The sequence below is a fragment of the Tachypleus tridentatus genome, chromosome 4 (genome assembly GCF_004210375.1).
Source record: "Tachypleus tridentatus isolate NWPU-2018 chromosome 4, ASM421037v1, whole genome shotgun sequence".
NCBI lineage: Eukaryota > Metazoa > Arthropoda > Merostomata > Xiphosura > Limulidae > Tachypleus > Tachypleus tridentatus.
In genome coordinates this window covers 83,635,608-83,653,068 of record NC_134828.1, presented here as the reverse complement: position 1 = coordinate 83,653,068, position 17,461 = coordinate 83,635,608, and the positions used below count along the sequence as shown (strand labels likewise).

The 17,461-nt window shown below is 34.8% G+C and overlaps 1 pseudogene across 1 annotated transcript in view; it reads right to left on the bottom strand.

Annotated features, from left to right (window-relative positions):
- LOC143249581 (mitogen-activated protein kinase kinase kinase 1-like) overlaps window positions 1-17,461 on the bottom strand; it is a 79,420-nt pseudogene that overhangs the window by 39,363 nt on the left and 22,596 nt on the right. The window contains exons 7-11 of the transcript XR_013027842.1: window positions 14,107-14,223; window positions 12,879-13,045; window positions 2,477-2,592; window positions 1,515-1,599; window positions 177-828 (exon numbers count right to left, since the gene is read on the bottom strand). The product of XR_013027842.1 is annotated as a mitogen-activated protein kinase kinase kinase 1-like (transcript). The remainder of the gene's footprint in view (window positions 1-176; window positions 829-1,514; window positions 1,600-2,476; window positions 2,593-12,878; window positions 13,046-14,106; window positions 14,224-17,461) is intronic.

Below are 17,461 nucleotides of genomic sequence, written 5' to 3'. Positions count from 1 at the left end.
AACATCAAAATATCAGTTTTAGTAATATTTTTGAAATACACCTAAGTACTCTGTAATTAACAAGATAGATAATATGTTTATAAAGTGAAATCTCATCAACAAAAGTTTTTAAATAGCACCATCATTAACTAAAAATTATTTTATTATATCTAATACTGTATTTAGAATTACAATACCTTTATCCAAGGCTGAGCTTGTTTTAACTTTGTTGGCGTTAAGGACTTGGTTCTAGGAAGACGAACAGAACTTGTGAGATAAGTTGGCGCAATAGACAATGAACGAGATACTGCATTAGGATGGTGCTGTAAGGATGGGTTAGATGATGGACTGAAAGGGTAGTGGAATGGTGAATTGTGACACTTTTCAAAAGGTGGACTGGGTGAACACTTTGATATATGGGATATATGCTGGAATGCTGAATTTGATGAGTGATGAGGTGGTGGATTGGGTGAATGGTTGGAGCTTGTATTAAGTAATTGTTGAGATAAATTGCTTGAGTGATGAGGCAATAAAATTGGTGTATACTCAGATAACACACAAGATGACTTTTGTGATGTTGTATTATGTAAATGTTGGATTGGTAAATGACTGACTGAAGGATGATGTTGACATGTTGCATTACGTGTGTCTTCAGATGATGGTTCAGGTGAATATAGAGATAAGTGTTGGGATTCTGTATTATCTGTGTTTTCAAGTGCTTGGTTAGAAGAATACTGGGATGAAAGATTTGATAAAAGTTTGGCATTTTCTTCTTCATTTGATTGTCTGCCTTGTATAACTCTCAGTTCTGTGGTTTTGTTCACAGCAGAGGATGGTGATTTTTCTGATCTGAAAGATAAATGAACATATTTGAAGGTGATATTTTTAGAGCTCTTGAAACTAAACAACGAAAAAAAAACACTTAAAACAATAAATCTTTAAATTTTTGTATTAGCAAAGGATAATTTTAAGCTTAAAAACAGGAAACTTTCATTTGGTAGCTTAGAGATAGAAATAAAATTCATAAGAACAAGAGAGTGTGTTATATAGGTATGATGTATATACAGTGATCCTGATTAACTTGTCTCCTTAATAAAATAACCAAAACAGCAGTTAAAGATACTGATTCTTTTAAAAACACTTGTATATTGTTTTAACTAAAATCATGTTTACAAGCTTTAACTGTTCTAAAAATGGAAGAAGTATATAAGGATAATTGCATTATAATAACCTGCAGGGTGAAACATTACTGATACATTTCATTTAATAATAATACAAAATGTATAATTTGAGTTGAACATCCTTTAGTTTTTGATATCTTGCTCATCATGCCTTGTACGTACATGTGAATATTTCTAGAACATAATGTAACCTAGTAGGCTAGTTGTCAGCTTCTATGCTTCTAGTAACACAATTTCAGTAAAATTCTTAGGGTTATAAAAACATGAATTTTATCAAAAGGAAACAACTAATAATAGATACACATCCTGCACATCAGAAAAGGAAAATTTTTTTATTGTACTTTAACTTCTTACTGTGAGCTGTCTGATGAAAATACCCATTCACTTCGACATAATGGACACAAAATGGGTTCATTCTGACGTTGACATTCAGCAGCCCCTAACAAAAAAAAAAGTGTTAGTATTATCAAATAATTCCCAAACAATAACGAGGCAGTGTTATAACAATCAAAACTTTCCCTAAATGCAATTAATAGCATTAATTTAATAACCATTCCAAAAAATTGTACTTGCATGACTAAGCAATTTTGTGATAACAATATTCTTAGAATGATCAAGCTACCCCTAATAATTGGAAGGATGTGTTGATATGATTGCTAAACAATAAGACAGTACTGCTATGATAAAATTAAAATAAGATATTGAACAGCTCCAGTTGTAGAGTTTCATTAGTAAAACACAATCCTGATCAAACAAGTAACTTTGAACAAAAAGGCACTCCTTACATTACCTAATGAAATAGCTTACTAAATAACTTGCATTGAAGTTTCATGACCAAGAAAATATTAGTGGAAAGCTCTATGTTTTGTTTTAAAGTCACAAGGTCTATATCAGGTGAAAAAGGACAACTGTTATAATGTAAAGCAGTGTTTAATTTATGGTTGATCTGAGGTCTGGAACCTGTTCTTTCTTTCTAGTCTAGAGTACGAACACTATAATTAGTCTTAAAACTACCTTAGTTGAACCATAAATTGTTATTTGACTAACACTGTCAGTGCCATTACTTTACCCAATTAAATTAATAGCCTCAGTTACATTTAAGTTATTCTCTTCCAAAACTCAATATCTCTTCTCTAGCCAACAACATGAATTTGGTATTTGTTTTTATAGAAATTAAATACTGGTGTAAAACACTGTTTAATGAAATAATACATAACTTTTTAAAATAACTTACAAAAACTAGTGTTAAGACTTCGACATGCTACAGTATTGAAGTATGGAAATATGAAAAGAAAGTACTGAAGACCTTAACTTACATATAGCTATGCAGTGTTGATGCAATTTATTATGACAGCCCTTCTCACATGAAACAACGTTTTCTTCTTTCAGCATTTCTAGCAGACAGATAGGACAGATGGAAGCTTCCTCCATTCTGAAAGAAACATCTAGTTTGGTGTACTTGCTACAATATAACAAAACACAAAATCTAAATATAAGACAGTTACCTTTGTAGAAAATTACTAAGATATAGCAGAGAGATAATTGAGTAATATTTACATATTCCTTAAGGCTTGATAAACATCGATATGAAAGGGCAACAAAACAAAGAAAATAATCACATATTTTTTTATTTGTTATACTTGAAATGCATCGGGTAAATTCAGAAGCAGTTATACAGCCATGAAAGTTGCATAAAACACCAATGGACGGACAGTAAAAACGTTGACTAAATACAACTTGCACTCAGGACTGATGGTATAGGTATTAACACTTTTACTAATAAAGCAGTGAACGTTTCGACCTTCTTATCAGGTTTAAATTAAGCTTGAAACAAAATACGCAAATATCACTATATGACTAGAATACGAGTGCAAAATTGTTCGTCATGACGGGAAACCCACTCGAAGTGAAAACGTTGGTCGAGTGCTGACGGAAGGTCTCGTTACTAAGTCATTACTAGAACTATTAAGAACTCAAAACACTTTATTACTGCACAAAATATTGCTTGAGATGTATAAAAATGTTAAAGAGCTCATTCAAAAGTTAGTGAGTTAAACCAAGTTTAAACATCGTTACTGTTTAAGATTCGTGTTCACCTAAACATTCCGTATATATATAAATATCGAGTTAAGTATGTCAATATGGAACAAAATACTGACTATGCTCAATGAAATTTGTATTGTTTTGGCCTATGCAACAATTTACAAATCAAACATCAAAAAGATGTACTGAAAATTATAAATGGGTTTGGTTTGTTTTGAATTTCGCGCAAAGCTACTCGAGGGGTATCTGCGCTAGCTGTCCATAATTTAGCAGTGGAAAACTAGATGGAAGACAGCTAGTCATCACCACCCATGCCAACTCTTGGGCTACTCTTTTACCAACTAATAATGGGATTGACCGTCACATTATAACGCCCCCACGGCTTAAAGGGCGAGCATGTCTGGTGTAAGGGGGATTCGAACCTGCAACCCTCGCATTGAGTCAAGCGCCTTAACAACCTGGTCATGCCGGGCCGCTTATAAATGGGAAATTTGACTACCAAAAGACAAAACCTCGATTTTATTAAACACTGGCTTGTGTATAAAACATTTTCTACGAAAAATTAATATGGTGTATGCAATATACATTACATTGCATGTGAAATATTAAGTGGCTTAAATATTTATAGTTTTAAACTGTTAGCTTTGTTCATATACATAACAAGCAGCTAAGCCTCCCATGGCGACTGTGGCACCCAGACCTCCAAAGGGAAACAAAAGAAGGGTGCCTGCCCGATTATTACAACAGTGTACGCCTTACAATATTCATTACCCTTAAAGTAATCCGAGTTTGATGACACTTCATAACCTTTAATTTTGGTCACCATTTGGGGTAAATAAATATAACGTATGCGATAATAATGCACCTAGTTAATCAATGATGACTAAATTATTTTGTAATTGTAAAGAACTACAATAAAAAGGGTCAGTTATCCTTTTATTTAAAGAAAGCAGTACTTAATAATAAGGTTGGTAAACTTCAGTGAACTATCTATGGTACTAAGGGTCTTTATAAATTATTCATTTAAATATTGTTTAATACTGGTGACTATTAACGATAATCATACGATGTTTAATATAAACCTAATATTTCGAGATATAAATTATGGGTAATTTCGGTGGTAAAGAAATAAATTATTACTTCACAAAATACATAAGAACAAAAGTATTAAAAATAAAAATGTAACTTTTGGTGGCTATGTGGTAACATTGTTTTTTTTTAATTTCGCGCAAAGCTACTCGAGGTCTATCTGCACTAGCCGTCCCTAATTTCGCATGGAAGTCATTACCACCCACTGTCAACTCTTAGGCTACTCTTTTACCAATGAATAGTGGGATTGATCTTCACTTTCTAACGCCCCCACGGCTAAAAGACGAGCATGTTTGGTGCGATGGGGGTGCGAACTCCCGACCCTCACATTACGAGTCGCACGCCTTAACCCACCTGGCGATGCCGAGCCATAGTAACATTGAGGTGTTATCGTGTCTATTGACAGATCTCCTGTTATAGCTAATATTAACATCCATTTTTAAGTTTCAATGTCATGCTATTATGATAATAGTCCAACTACAGAACTTAAAAGTTCATTGGATTCTACTCGTGTTTGGATAAGTACCGACATTATACTACTAAGGAATAGTATATTAAACAACTAGGGTTAAGGATAATTGGTTTCTACCCTTCACTGAATACGTTTCACCTGATAAGGAATGGGCCTGGTAAGAAAGTGGGAAAGTTTAAAAAAACTCGATTACTGCCATACAGGTACAGTAATTGTTACAGAGGAATGCGCTGCTAACCTAAAAGACATGAGATACACGACGGAAGTTACAATTAGAAACTTGTCAGGAATGGTTGTGATAAAAACTAATACAGCAGCTTCATGCTTCGTTGCACGGCAAGTTTTAAATACCAAGAAGCTGTGGCCAGCTAGCTAGTTAATAATGAAGGTTTTAAATACCAAGAAGCTGTGGCTAGCTAGCTAGTTAATAATGAAGGTTTTAAATACCAAGAAGCTGTGGCTAGCTAGCTAGTTAATAATGAAGGTTTTAAATACCAAGAAGCTGTGGCTAGCTAGCTAGTTAATAATGAAGGTTTTAAATACCAAGAAACTGTGGCCAGCTAGCTAGTTAATAATGAAGGTTTTAAATACCAAGAAGCTGTGGCTAGCTAGCTAGTTAATAATGAAGGTTTTAAATACCAAGAAGCTGTGGCTAGCTAGCTAGTTAATAATGAAGGTTTTAAATACCAAGAAGCTGTGGCTAGCTAGCTAGTTAATAATGAAGGTTTAAATACCAAGAAGCTGTGGCTAGCTAGCTAGTTAATAATGAAGGTTTTAAATACCAAGAAGCTGTGGCTAGCTAGCTAGTTAATAATGAAGGTTTTAAATACCAAGAAGCTGTGGCCAGCTAGCTAGTTAATAATGAAGGTTTTAAATACCAAGAAGCTGTGGCTAGCTAGCTAGTTAATAATGAAGGTTTAAATACCAAGAAGCTGTGGCTAGCTAGCTAGTTAATAATGAAGGTTTTAAATACCAAGAAGCTGTGGCTAGCTAGCTAGTTAATAATGAAGGTTTTAAATACCAAGAAGCTGTGGCTAGCTAGCTAGTTAATAATGAAGGTTTTAAATACCAAGAAGCTGTGGCTAGCTAGCTAGTTAATAATGAAGGTTTTAAATACCAAGAAGCTGTGGCTAGCTAGCTAGTTAATAATGAAGGTTTTAAATACCAAGAAACTGTGGTCAGCAAGCTAGTTAATAATGAAGGTTTTAAATACCAAGAAGCTGTGGCTAGCTAGCTAGTTAATAATGAAGGTTTTAAATACCAAGAAGCTGTGGCCAGATGGCTGGCTTATAATGAAGGTTTCAAATACCAAGAAGCTGTGGCCAGATGGCTGGCTTATAATGAAGGTTTTAAATACCAAGAAGCTGTGGCTAGCTAGCTAGTTAATAATGAAGGTTTTAAATACCAAGAAGCTGTGGCTAGCTAGCTAGTTAATAATGAAGGTTTTAAATACCAAGAAGCTGTGGCTAGCTAGCTAGTTAATAATGAAGGTTTAAATACCAAAAAGCTGTGGCTAGCTAGCTAGTTAATAATGAAGGTTTTAAATACCAAGAAGCTGTGGCCAGATGGCTGGCTTATAATGAAGGTTTTAAATACCAAGAACCTGTGGCTAGCTAGCTAGTTAATAATGAAGGTTTTAAATACCAAGAAGCTGTGGCCAGATGGCTGGCTTATAATGAAGGTTTAAATACCAAGAAGCTGTGGCTAGCTAGCTAGTTAATAATGAAGGTTTTAAATACCAAGAAGCTGTGGCTAGCTAGCTAGTTAATAATGAAGGTTTTAAATACCAAGAAGCTGTGGCTAGCTAGCTAGTTAATAATGAAGGTTTTAAATACCAAAAAGCTGTGGCTAGCTAGCTAGTTAATAATGAAGGTTTTAAATACCAAGAAGCTGTGGCCAGATGGCTGGCTTATAATGAAGGTTTTAAATACCAAGAACCTGTGGCTAGCTAGCTAGTTAATAATGAAGGTTTTAAATACCAAGAAGCTGTGGCTAGCTAGCTAGTTAATAATGAAGGTTTTAAATACCAAGAAACTGTGGTCAGCAAGCTAGTTAATAATGAAGGTTTTAAATACCAAGAAGCTGTGGCTAGCTAGCTAGTTAATAATGAAGGTTTTAAATACCAAGAAGCTGTGGCCAGATGGCTGGCTTATAATGAAGGTTTTAAATACCAAGAAGCTGTGGCCAGATGGCTGGCTTATAATGAAGGTTTAAATACCAAGAAGCTGTGGCTAGCTAGCTAGTTAATAATGAAGGTTTTAAATACCAAGAAGCTGTGGCTAGCTAGCTAGTTAATAATGAAGGTTTTAAATACCAAGAAGCTGTGGCTAGCTAGCTAGTTAATAATGAAGGTTTTAAATACCAAAAAGCTGTGGCTAGCTAGCTAGTTAATAATGAAGGTTTTAAATACCAAGAAGCTGTGGCCAGATGGCTGGCTTATAATGAAGGTTTTAAATACCAAGAACCTGTGGCTAGCTAGCTAGTTAATAATGAAGGTTTTAAATACCAAGAAGCTGTGGCCAGATGGCTGGCTTATAATGAAGGTTTTAAATACCAAGAAGCTGTGGCTAGCTAGCTAGTTAATAATGAAGGTTTTAAATACCAAGAAGCTGTGGCTAGCTAGCTAGTTAATAATGAAGGTTTTAAATACCAAGAAGCTGTGGCTAGCTAGCTAGTTAATAATGAAGGTTTTAAATACCAAAAAGCTGTGGCTAGCTAGCTAGTTAATAATGAAGGTTTTAAATACCAAGAAGCTGTGGCCAGATGGCTGGCTTATAATGAAGGTTTTAAATACCAAGAACCTGTGGCTAGCTAGCTAGTTAATAATGAAGGTTTAAATACCAAGAAGCTGTGGCCAGATGGCTGGCTTATAATGAAGGTTTTAAATACCAAGAAGCTGTGGCTAGCTAGCTAGTTAATAAAGAAGGTTTTAAATACCAAGAAGCTGTGGCTAGCTAGCTAGTTAATAATGAAGGTTTTAAATACCAAGAAACTGTGGTCAGCAAGCTAGTTAATAATGAAGGTTTTAAATACCAAGAAGCTGTGGCCAGATGGCTGGCTTATAATGAAGGTTTTAAATACCAAGAAGCTGTGGCTAGCTAGCTAGTTAATAAAGAAGGTTTTAAATACCAAGAAGCTGTGGCTAGCTAGCTAGTTAATAATGAAGGTTTTAAATACCAAGAAGCTGTGGCCAGATGGCTGGCTTATAATGAAGGTTTTAAATACCAAGAAGCTGTGGCTAGCTAGCTAGTTAATAATGAAGGTTTTAAATACCAAGAAGCTGTGGCCAGATGGCTGGCTTATAATGAAGGTTTTAAATACCAAGAAGCTGTGGCCAGCTAGCTAGTTAATAATGAAGGTTTTAAATACCAAGAAGCTGTGGCCAGCTAGCTAGTTAATAATGAAGGTTTTAAATACCAAGAAGCTGTGGCTAGCTAGCTAGTTAATAATGAAGGTTTTAAATACCAAGAAGCTGTGGCCAGATGGCTGGCTTATAATGAAGGTTTTAAATACCAAGAAGCTGTGGCTAGCTAGCTAGTTAATAATGAAGGTTATAAATACCAAGAAGCTGTGGCCAGATGGCTGGCTTATAATGAAGGTTTTAAATACCAAGAAGCTGTGGCCAGCTAGCTAGTTAATAATGAAGGTTTTAAATACCAAGAAGCTGTGGCCAGATGGCTGGCTTATAATGAAGGTTTTAAATACCAAGAAGCTGTGGCCAGCTAGCTAGTTAATAATGAAGGTTTTAAATACCAAGAAGCTGTGGCCAGCTAGCTAGTTAATAATGAAGGTTTTAAATACCAAAAAGCTGTGGCTAGCTAGCTAGTCAATAATGACAGATGCAACATGCAACTGACGGAATTACAAATTTAAAAAAAATGGTGTGAAAAAGTGAACGCTGTCCTATCAGGACACTGCTTTCAATAGCATCTCATTCAGGTTTCTTGAGATGCTCAAGTTAAGTATAGATTTAAAACAGTTTTACAAAAAATAGATTATTGTCTTTCTTCACAATATATGGTGGTTTCGCTGACGTTGTAAAAGTATAAATACATTTATACCAGTCTGTTGTAGCTAAAGGAACGTTAGGGATAATACAAACTGTCCTGTAGATTAGTATTTGCTGAAAATGTGAAAACTAAAAGAAAAGAGGATGGTGTGGGTGATGTTGAAAGTCTCGGTACTTCCAACCACATACACATACAAAAAACACATAAAAACAAATTTGGAATTTCAGAATCTAATTGACATAGCTCAGAAATCCTGCAAAATTACGTTTTTTAATATCTAACTAATGAAGTGAGGGTTTGAATATGCTGTAACTTCACCGGTTAAAACATATTTAGGCACCAACTCTCACTATTCCCTTCCTCAGAAAACAGTATTGCAATTCAGCTTTCATAAAGTAATTTGTTTGATTTGGGTTAGTTTGAAATGAACGAGTACAAGGCTGAAGAAAATAATGTTTATTTGAGAAATCGTAAGAGAATGTTCGAAATTCTCCTCTTGTCTTTTCGATATGAGATAAACGTTTCTTAGTGTTTAGTGTATCGGACAGTGGATCTGAAGTTCACTGGTTCGAGTCCCGTTACCACACGCACACACAGAAAAAAAGCGCTCTATGCTTTGAGTCCTTAGGAGAGTTAAAAAAGTAATGGTCAACTCTCACTATTCGGCCTGACAAAAATGGCCCAAAAGTCGGCAGTGGCTGGTGTCGTCCAAGCTCCGTTAAGTTGATTTGTAGAAAGGTCTCACAATTACAGAAAGAATTTGTGGATCTAGGAGCAAACTCTAGACTTGAGACCTTAACAGTTTATCTATGTAAGCAGGAATAGCATGTATAAAAGTATAAAGCTTTATGTTTAATGGATTTTAAATTAAATTGGGAAAATATATTTCTTACTTGGGAGTTTTGCACATTGTAAAATAATTACCTTTGTGATGGTTTCTCTGCGTGAGAAGGAAAGTGCTTATTGGAACTTTCTTGCAACATAACATTAAGGTAAAAATATAAAATAATTCAACTATTAAAATTTAGATTTAGAGAACTAGAGATTATTTAGAACCTGTACACAAATAGTTACGTTTTCTGATGTCATTTGCTACTAAGTAATTGTGCGAAACGGGAATTTTATCACTTTTGGCCCTTATGTCTAGGATAAATGCTAAACTTGACCTGAGGATAGAGCTACGAATATCACAGAATTTTGCTTACAAAAACAGACGTAGTCAACACATTCAAAGTAAACTTGTAATTAAATGTTAATATTATAGTTATTTCATGTGCTTATTTTGTGTCGTTACATAACTCTGTTATTATGTGGTTCGCCGAGTTCCCCCCCTAAAAAAAATGGTATCCAGAACAACTTTAATCTATAATTTCGAGATTAAGAGCCAGCGAGCAGGTAGCCCTAGTGTAACTTTGCACGAAAACGAAAACCAATGAACAAATCTATTTTGATACGTCGTTTTGAGAACACTGCATATGTATGGCCAGCTGTTGGAAAGTTTTTAATTGTGCAGTCCTTAGAACAGTTGTTTGGTTTGTTTTGAATTTCGCGCAAAGCTATTCGAGGGCTATCTGCGCTAGCCATCCGTAATTTAGCGCCAACTTTTGGACTACTCTTTTACCAACGAATAGTGGGATTGACTGTAACTTTATAATGCTCCCCACGGCTGAAAGGGAGAGCATGTTTGGTGTGGCGGGAATTCGAACCCGTGACCCTCATACTTCGAGTCGAGTGCCTTAACCACCTGGTCATGCCGGCCCCTAGAACAGTGTTGCGCTAGACCTTAAATAGCTTTATTTCTTAAAATGTAAGAAAAAATTCGAATTATTGTAAAGTGCTTGGGTAAAATATGACTATTTTATCTTATACTGTTCGATGACCAAAAAATTACTTTTCTTCTTTTTTGATAAGTAAAACGATAAAACTACATATTTTGAATATATTTATGAAAAGAATAAAACTACAAAGTTTAAACATATATTTATAAAAATTACAGTTAAGACCTTGTTTTAATAGTTCAAACTTGAGGTTATGAATGATGTGGATCGTTTGTTTATCTGTAAAACTGTTCAGTATATTGCACTCCCGTATTAACACTCCTACGAAAAGTGGGGCCTAATAGGCCCCAGAGCAACTTGAAAGGTTATTAATATTAGGCTAATAATTTTGTATTTAAATGAAATTGCCATTTAAATCCATTAATGAATGGATTAACGAGATTCCCACTGTCCCTATCTACTATCTAGCGAAACCACAACCAGGGGAACGGGCTTGGAGAAATCAGGACTAGAAACGTCTTTTCGTAGGAGTGTAAAGCAATGTCGGAATGGCCTGGCTATTGCCACAGCTAAGCAATGTGATACAATACATCTAAAGCATAAAATGTTTGAAACGTTAATGATATAAGACTGAATCTCGAATCATGTTAACTACGAATACATCCACATAATGTAATGTACCGAAGTACAACTTTTAATACATACGTTTTAGCTATACGTGGAAATATGGTCAGGCCATTGGCTGACTGGTTTTACCGAATTGTAGGATCATGTGTTATGAGCTATGACCATGATCCTTTATTTATTCAGTTGCTAGAATTGTATGTACGTCCAGCTCGCCCTTCCCACAGTTCTGAATCTTACAGGACCAAACTTGGCAGGCGAACTTGGGATGTCCTTATCTATATGGCGCGGCTTCCCTATAGAGAGGGTACAATTGGAGGCTAAAACGTGACTGAAAGGTTATCCAGGTTACAGTAGTTTCGACGCCAGTGTATGCATGCCAAATGCTTATAAAATGTGCAAACTGTTGAATGAAGAAACACTTAAGGAGCAACATACACACACACACATATATATAAGCAGAATGCACAGCGCGATACCATAGACAAAGAAGAGGTCGGTTAATAACACACGTGATTTCTGCTCGAGTTAACAACAACAAGGTGTTTCCTTGAATAAGCTCCGACATTTGTAAATACCTGAGGCACATTTTAGGCCCTACTGTGGAAAGAAGCTGTCCTGCCTGATCATGTAATACAAACACAATAACCTATTTAAAGAAAACAACAACCAAAATTGACAGTAACTGATGCTTCATTTCTACCAGATCTTTCCGGACCTTTATTGGATATTTTTGAACCCAAAACGGAAACACTTCAATTTTAATACTCTCTAGATTGAATTACGAATTCATACTTGTATTATATAATCAATTACTATATTCCTCTAACTTACTAAGTCAACTAAATTACTTCTCCCGACCCCTGAACAAAATAGCCGAAGTAACGTTTAACTTGTTATCTTCTAAAACTCCAAATTCCTCTCGCCATCTATCAGGAGAAATCCAGCACTGTGTGTATCAAACGTTGTTAAATAACTATTAGACAAATACATGTCTTTGTAAATCGTTGAGTATTTTCAAACCTGTGTACTTCTTTCAGGAGTATTATACATTAAAAAATGTATCAGATTCTGATTTCCTGTCTGTGCTGGTTCTAACTTGTAAAACGTGTTATATACAAAGTTCCATGTAATCCAGTACAAGAATAACAAATATATACTAAGGTTTTACTCATAAATGTTGAAAGGAATGAATTTTATACTGAAAATGCATTTTATGAAGTAGACAAAAACTTGTATTACAACAATAAACCTTGTTTATCTGTAGTTTCTTCAGACACAACATCAGCTCCAGGTATAACGTTAAAACCTCACTTGGTAGAATCAAATACAAAATAATCACACCAAACAATATATTACACCACGCGTGAAAACATCGAACTACACAATACTAATTGAAAGGTTCTGTACGATATGACGTTACGATTTGTAAATTTAAATATATTATAAACGATACTAATAAATAAAACACAAACATTTTTCTTATTCAAATAATGTCGGCCTCTCATTATATATTTGTTGGTCTGAGGCTGTTCGGAAGTTACACTTGTTATCACAACTGTTAACCGTATATTATAATTTAAATAATGGTTTTCCTAATTATCAATACTTTTAAGTTTCATAGGTTGGTGACTTTACTAAACAAATATTTCAAGTTCCGTGAAAGTTTGTCTACCGATAAGAAAAATCTAATACAATTTACCGTTGTTTTTCTAAAGACGCAGCTTCCGGTATAGAAGATTCGGAGCGGAACTTCCTATTTCGTATTATTACAGCAGGTCGTGGTAGTAGCTTGTCTTCAACCCTAGGAGTCGCGTTCGTTAAACGTCGTTTTTTTCGTTGTTGATATTTTCGCACAAGATCTTCTACCTGAATTTATTAGTAATGTTCAGTGATATACGAATTTTCTTTTCTCTTAGAGCTAACTTGTGCAGTTCAACTTAACGTGTTAATACATAGCTATGAAAGACAAACAGCATATATCAAAACATATTTTTCTATGTTTGCGTTTAAACATCATTCTTGACCGTACGAAACAGTAACATTATTTTTCTCAAACCTTAAAATATTTTGTGCTACTTGTCTGAACAGAGCGTCTCGTTGAAAAGTCGCACAGTAAAACAATAAACCAGTTTTTAACCAGTTAGTGCAATTATGAGCATGTTTTGTTAACATTCTCTGTGACTAAATAATTTTCTCGCGTTAGAAATAAAAGTATTATTGGTATCACAATACAGCTATACTTAGATCATTTGTAAAACAAACACAAAAATTATAATAACATTTAACTGAAAAACCCGTCTCGCATTTATTGCATTTTATTACGTTTTTATGGTAATATAATGTCAACGTAATACATTTAATTTGGACAATGCTATGAAGTTCGTTAAAAACAATGTAAAACAATAAACAATGAAGACTTTCAGACTTTCAATCTTTGGCACTATGCCAATATGCGGAAGGCAAAGTTCTTTGTTTTATGGCGGTTGGCCAACTATTAAATCGGTGGGCCACGAAATTTATGCTGTGAATGACATGGTTTATATATATCATCCAAAGTGATCGCTTCAAAATTAAGTGTTAAAATCACTTTTCATTCAATAACAAACAATTATTTGTTTGAAATACTATAAAAGTAAATGTAGGAACTGATGAATCGAACACTTAAAAATGTCAACTTAACGAGACCTTCACACTGTCAATGTCATTTCGTAGTGGTTAAAAAAAAAATTACGATATAAATCCCTGTCACTGTTATTTGTCTGGCAGTGGCAATTTAAACAAGTTGGAAGGGAAGTTATTTAGAACGTTTAACAAGCGGATACGGTCCAGACGACTACAGTCTCTTCAATGAGATAATAGGGCTAGCTGGTAATGTGTTTATTGCAAAATGTTACTAAATGGCTGGTCCTATAGTTTCGGACACCTACCTCGTAGTTCTTCAATCTCTTAGAGAACAACCGGACGTCTGTTTCTTTTATTTGTAGTACCCGGAGCATAACAAAGAGCACGTGGATACAATAGGGCCCTCGGTCGCACGTGCAAGTCTGGAAAATAGTCAATGGCCACAAATACTAAAACAACTTTAAAAAGTATATTAAAAATAAAGTTTTGAAACCAGGATAGCCAAAACATTAAAATTTTATAGTGCAAACTTATATTTTTCTTATCACGATAAATATTTAACAACAAATGCAAAGTTTTAATTTCATAAATTAGTATAAACGACAACTTTATCTATGATACTATTTTGGTGTTATTCAGTGGTGTTCGTCAATTTGTGTTGGTATATTAGTGACAATTTCATCCGTAATATTGTTACAGGATTGTTCAGTGCTAATCTTTCGTTCGTATCTCTGTACTAGCAACAACTTTATCCGTGATATTGTCAGTTATTAAGCGCTATTCGTGTTATTCTGAATGACAAAATGAAATTTGTTTTCATAAGCGTTCAAAAATACATTATTTATCATACGAAAATATATTAAATACGAAAAAATATATACGACCTAATATGAACAAGATAAATGAAAACGACTACATATAATATACATCTATACACACAACATAATACATATATTACACTTTATTTTCATTTCCATTCCTTGTGAAAATGATATTTACGTTAAGCACGTGATTCTAGAGTGCTGCATAAACTTCAGGAAAGAATACCGAATGTCAAAATACCACAACAAACAAGCAAACAAAAATCAAACATATGTGAAGTCTGATGCAGAATTTTGGCCAATCGCATTGGGCCTTACGTGGTCATTAGAAGCCTGAAAACGACAACCAAACACTGTTATAATTGAAGGTTCAATGCATCGGGACATTTACTTCGTTATAAGCTTAGGATCTGTATATGGTAGGAGATTCAGCTGGTAAATTATCTTATGCATGAGTAACTAAAATCAACACAGCTACAAGCAAGCAAGAGCCGTTTATAAAATGTCATTTTAGAAGTGATAGTTTCAGCTTCAGTGAATATACTCTTCACAGTAACAAGAATGAACAAGCTAAGTGTTCGCAGAACTTAAAAACGTGTCCAGTAAAAACACCATTTTTTAAAAATCGTTCAACATAATACAACTTAATTGTAACTTTATATTAGCCGGCAAATCCATATATCAAAGAAGATAATATTTGATGCGGTTAGTAACCAGCACACTACGCAATCTCTGTACAAAATAAATAACTGATCTGAATCGGCGTGGGTTTTTTTAAAGTTGTGTTTCAGAACAGGAAAACACGTAGACAGTTTAAGAAAACGGCGAAGTGCAACATTATAGCTTTTGGCTATTGCGGAACACCCAGTTTATTTATTTTTGTCTTCTGATATGTGCGAGAAGCTATTCAAGGTTTAAAATGCGCTAGCCGCAACTAATTTTGAGATGATAAGATTAGAGGAAAGGCAGCTAGTTAAAAGTAGCAACCGCCATTTTTTGGTCTGTTCTTCTCTGACCAAATAGTAGGATTTGATTGCTACCTTGTAACGCAACCTTGGCCCCAAAATGCATAGCGATTTATTTTATTTTATTTTTGGTAACGAAACGCGAACGTGGACTCACTTATCCACAGTCTGACACGCTAACAACTGGACTACCCTCTGTCCTTCTAAAATAAAATACGCCATGATGTAAAAGACATCAGTTGTATATGGAGTGACAACAAAAACACATACATATCTGATAAACGTTAAGTAACCACAGACAGGATTTTGAAATTTTACAAATAAACACTTAAAATGTGTGAAAAACGGTGTTAAACATTGATTGATTTGTGCGGTTAGTGAATTACCTTATATATTTACCCGTGTTCCTAAAATGCAACCTTTATTTCGACATATATGATGTTACACACATCTCTCCAACCATGTTTATAAATAGCTTTCTAACCCAGTTACATTCAACGCTGTCATGTTACAGACCAGCGTTTCTCAGATTTTTCAATACCGGCTTGCTGTCTCCATAAACCGCCAAGATACAACAAAAGCCTATTATAATATGTGAGTATTGTATCAGTTATTTTGTGAAATAACACGCAGTGTTACCAGTCCAGGGACGGGTGGTTGAGAAACTATCACCGACAATACTTATGTGTTATACCCTTTAACCATGTTAAACACAACGCTTAACCATGTTATATCTAATCACGCTTTTACTACGATAACGATGTTCCATGTCCTGTGCTGCCCATGTTACTACTTTCTTCATCGCTAGTCAGGCTCAGTTTGACGGCGTATGAATACACACTATTGTCCGACACTGCATTTTCTATGGTAACAATCCTATGTGAAGGATAGTGAAGTCAATCTCAAACTATACATCTTGATAAACTTTCCACGTACCCTCCACCCTACAGCTTCTAAGACCACTGTTATTCAGCAGAATAAAGATACAGAAATGCATTAATTAAATATACAATGAAGAACTTGACAAATCTGTGTAACGAAATAGAATTACAGAAGTTTCTTCGACCATCTTTTTTATGAAAACGGCCAATAATTTTGAGATGTTAGTGAAAGCTTTGAAATTTTGGCTTGTAAGGTCTTCGTCACATTTAAATCCTTGTTTATTACCTTGTTAATAGAGCCAGAGATATGTCCAACTTCATTATAATGACACTTCTGGTCTAGGGTTTTCATTTGTAGAAACACTCCTCACTTTGTAGAGGTGTTGATTTAGTTTGGTTTGAGGTATGGTTTCAGAACCTGTTGCTCTCCTGATTCTACTGTGAAAATTATTCTGCCATGATGAACAGCAATGAAGCCTCCCTTTTACCAAATTCCGAATCCTTTGACTATATATTGTTTAGCAATCTCACTGTGTGAATTTTCCTTCTGGAAATATCTGGAACGTGTACATTCCTCTCACTGTGTGAATATTCCTTCTGGAAATGTCTAGGTCGTGTACATTCCTCTTACTGTGTGAATATTCCTTCTGGAAATGTCTGGGACGTGTACATTCCTCTCACTGTGTGAATTTTCCTTCTGAAAATGTCTGGGACGTGTACATTCCTCTCACTGTGTGAATTTTCCTTCTGGAAATTCCTTTTGGAAATGCCGTGTACATTCCTCTTACTGTGTGAATATTCCTTTTGGAAATGCCTAGGACGTGTACATTTCTCTTGCCATAAGTCCATTAGGTGGGAATTCGCCATAAACAAAAAAATACAGAAGCTAAACATGTCGTCCATAGCACCACGACTCCCATCTGCAGCGATACGCCAATATGCTGACAACCACATATTGTTTGTACAAGGCAGGATTAACCCTTTTTACCTCTA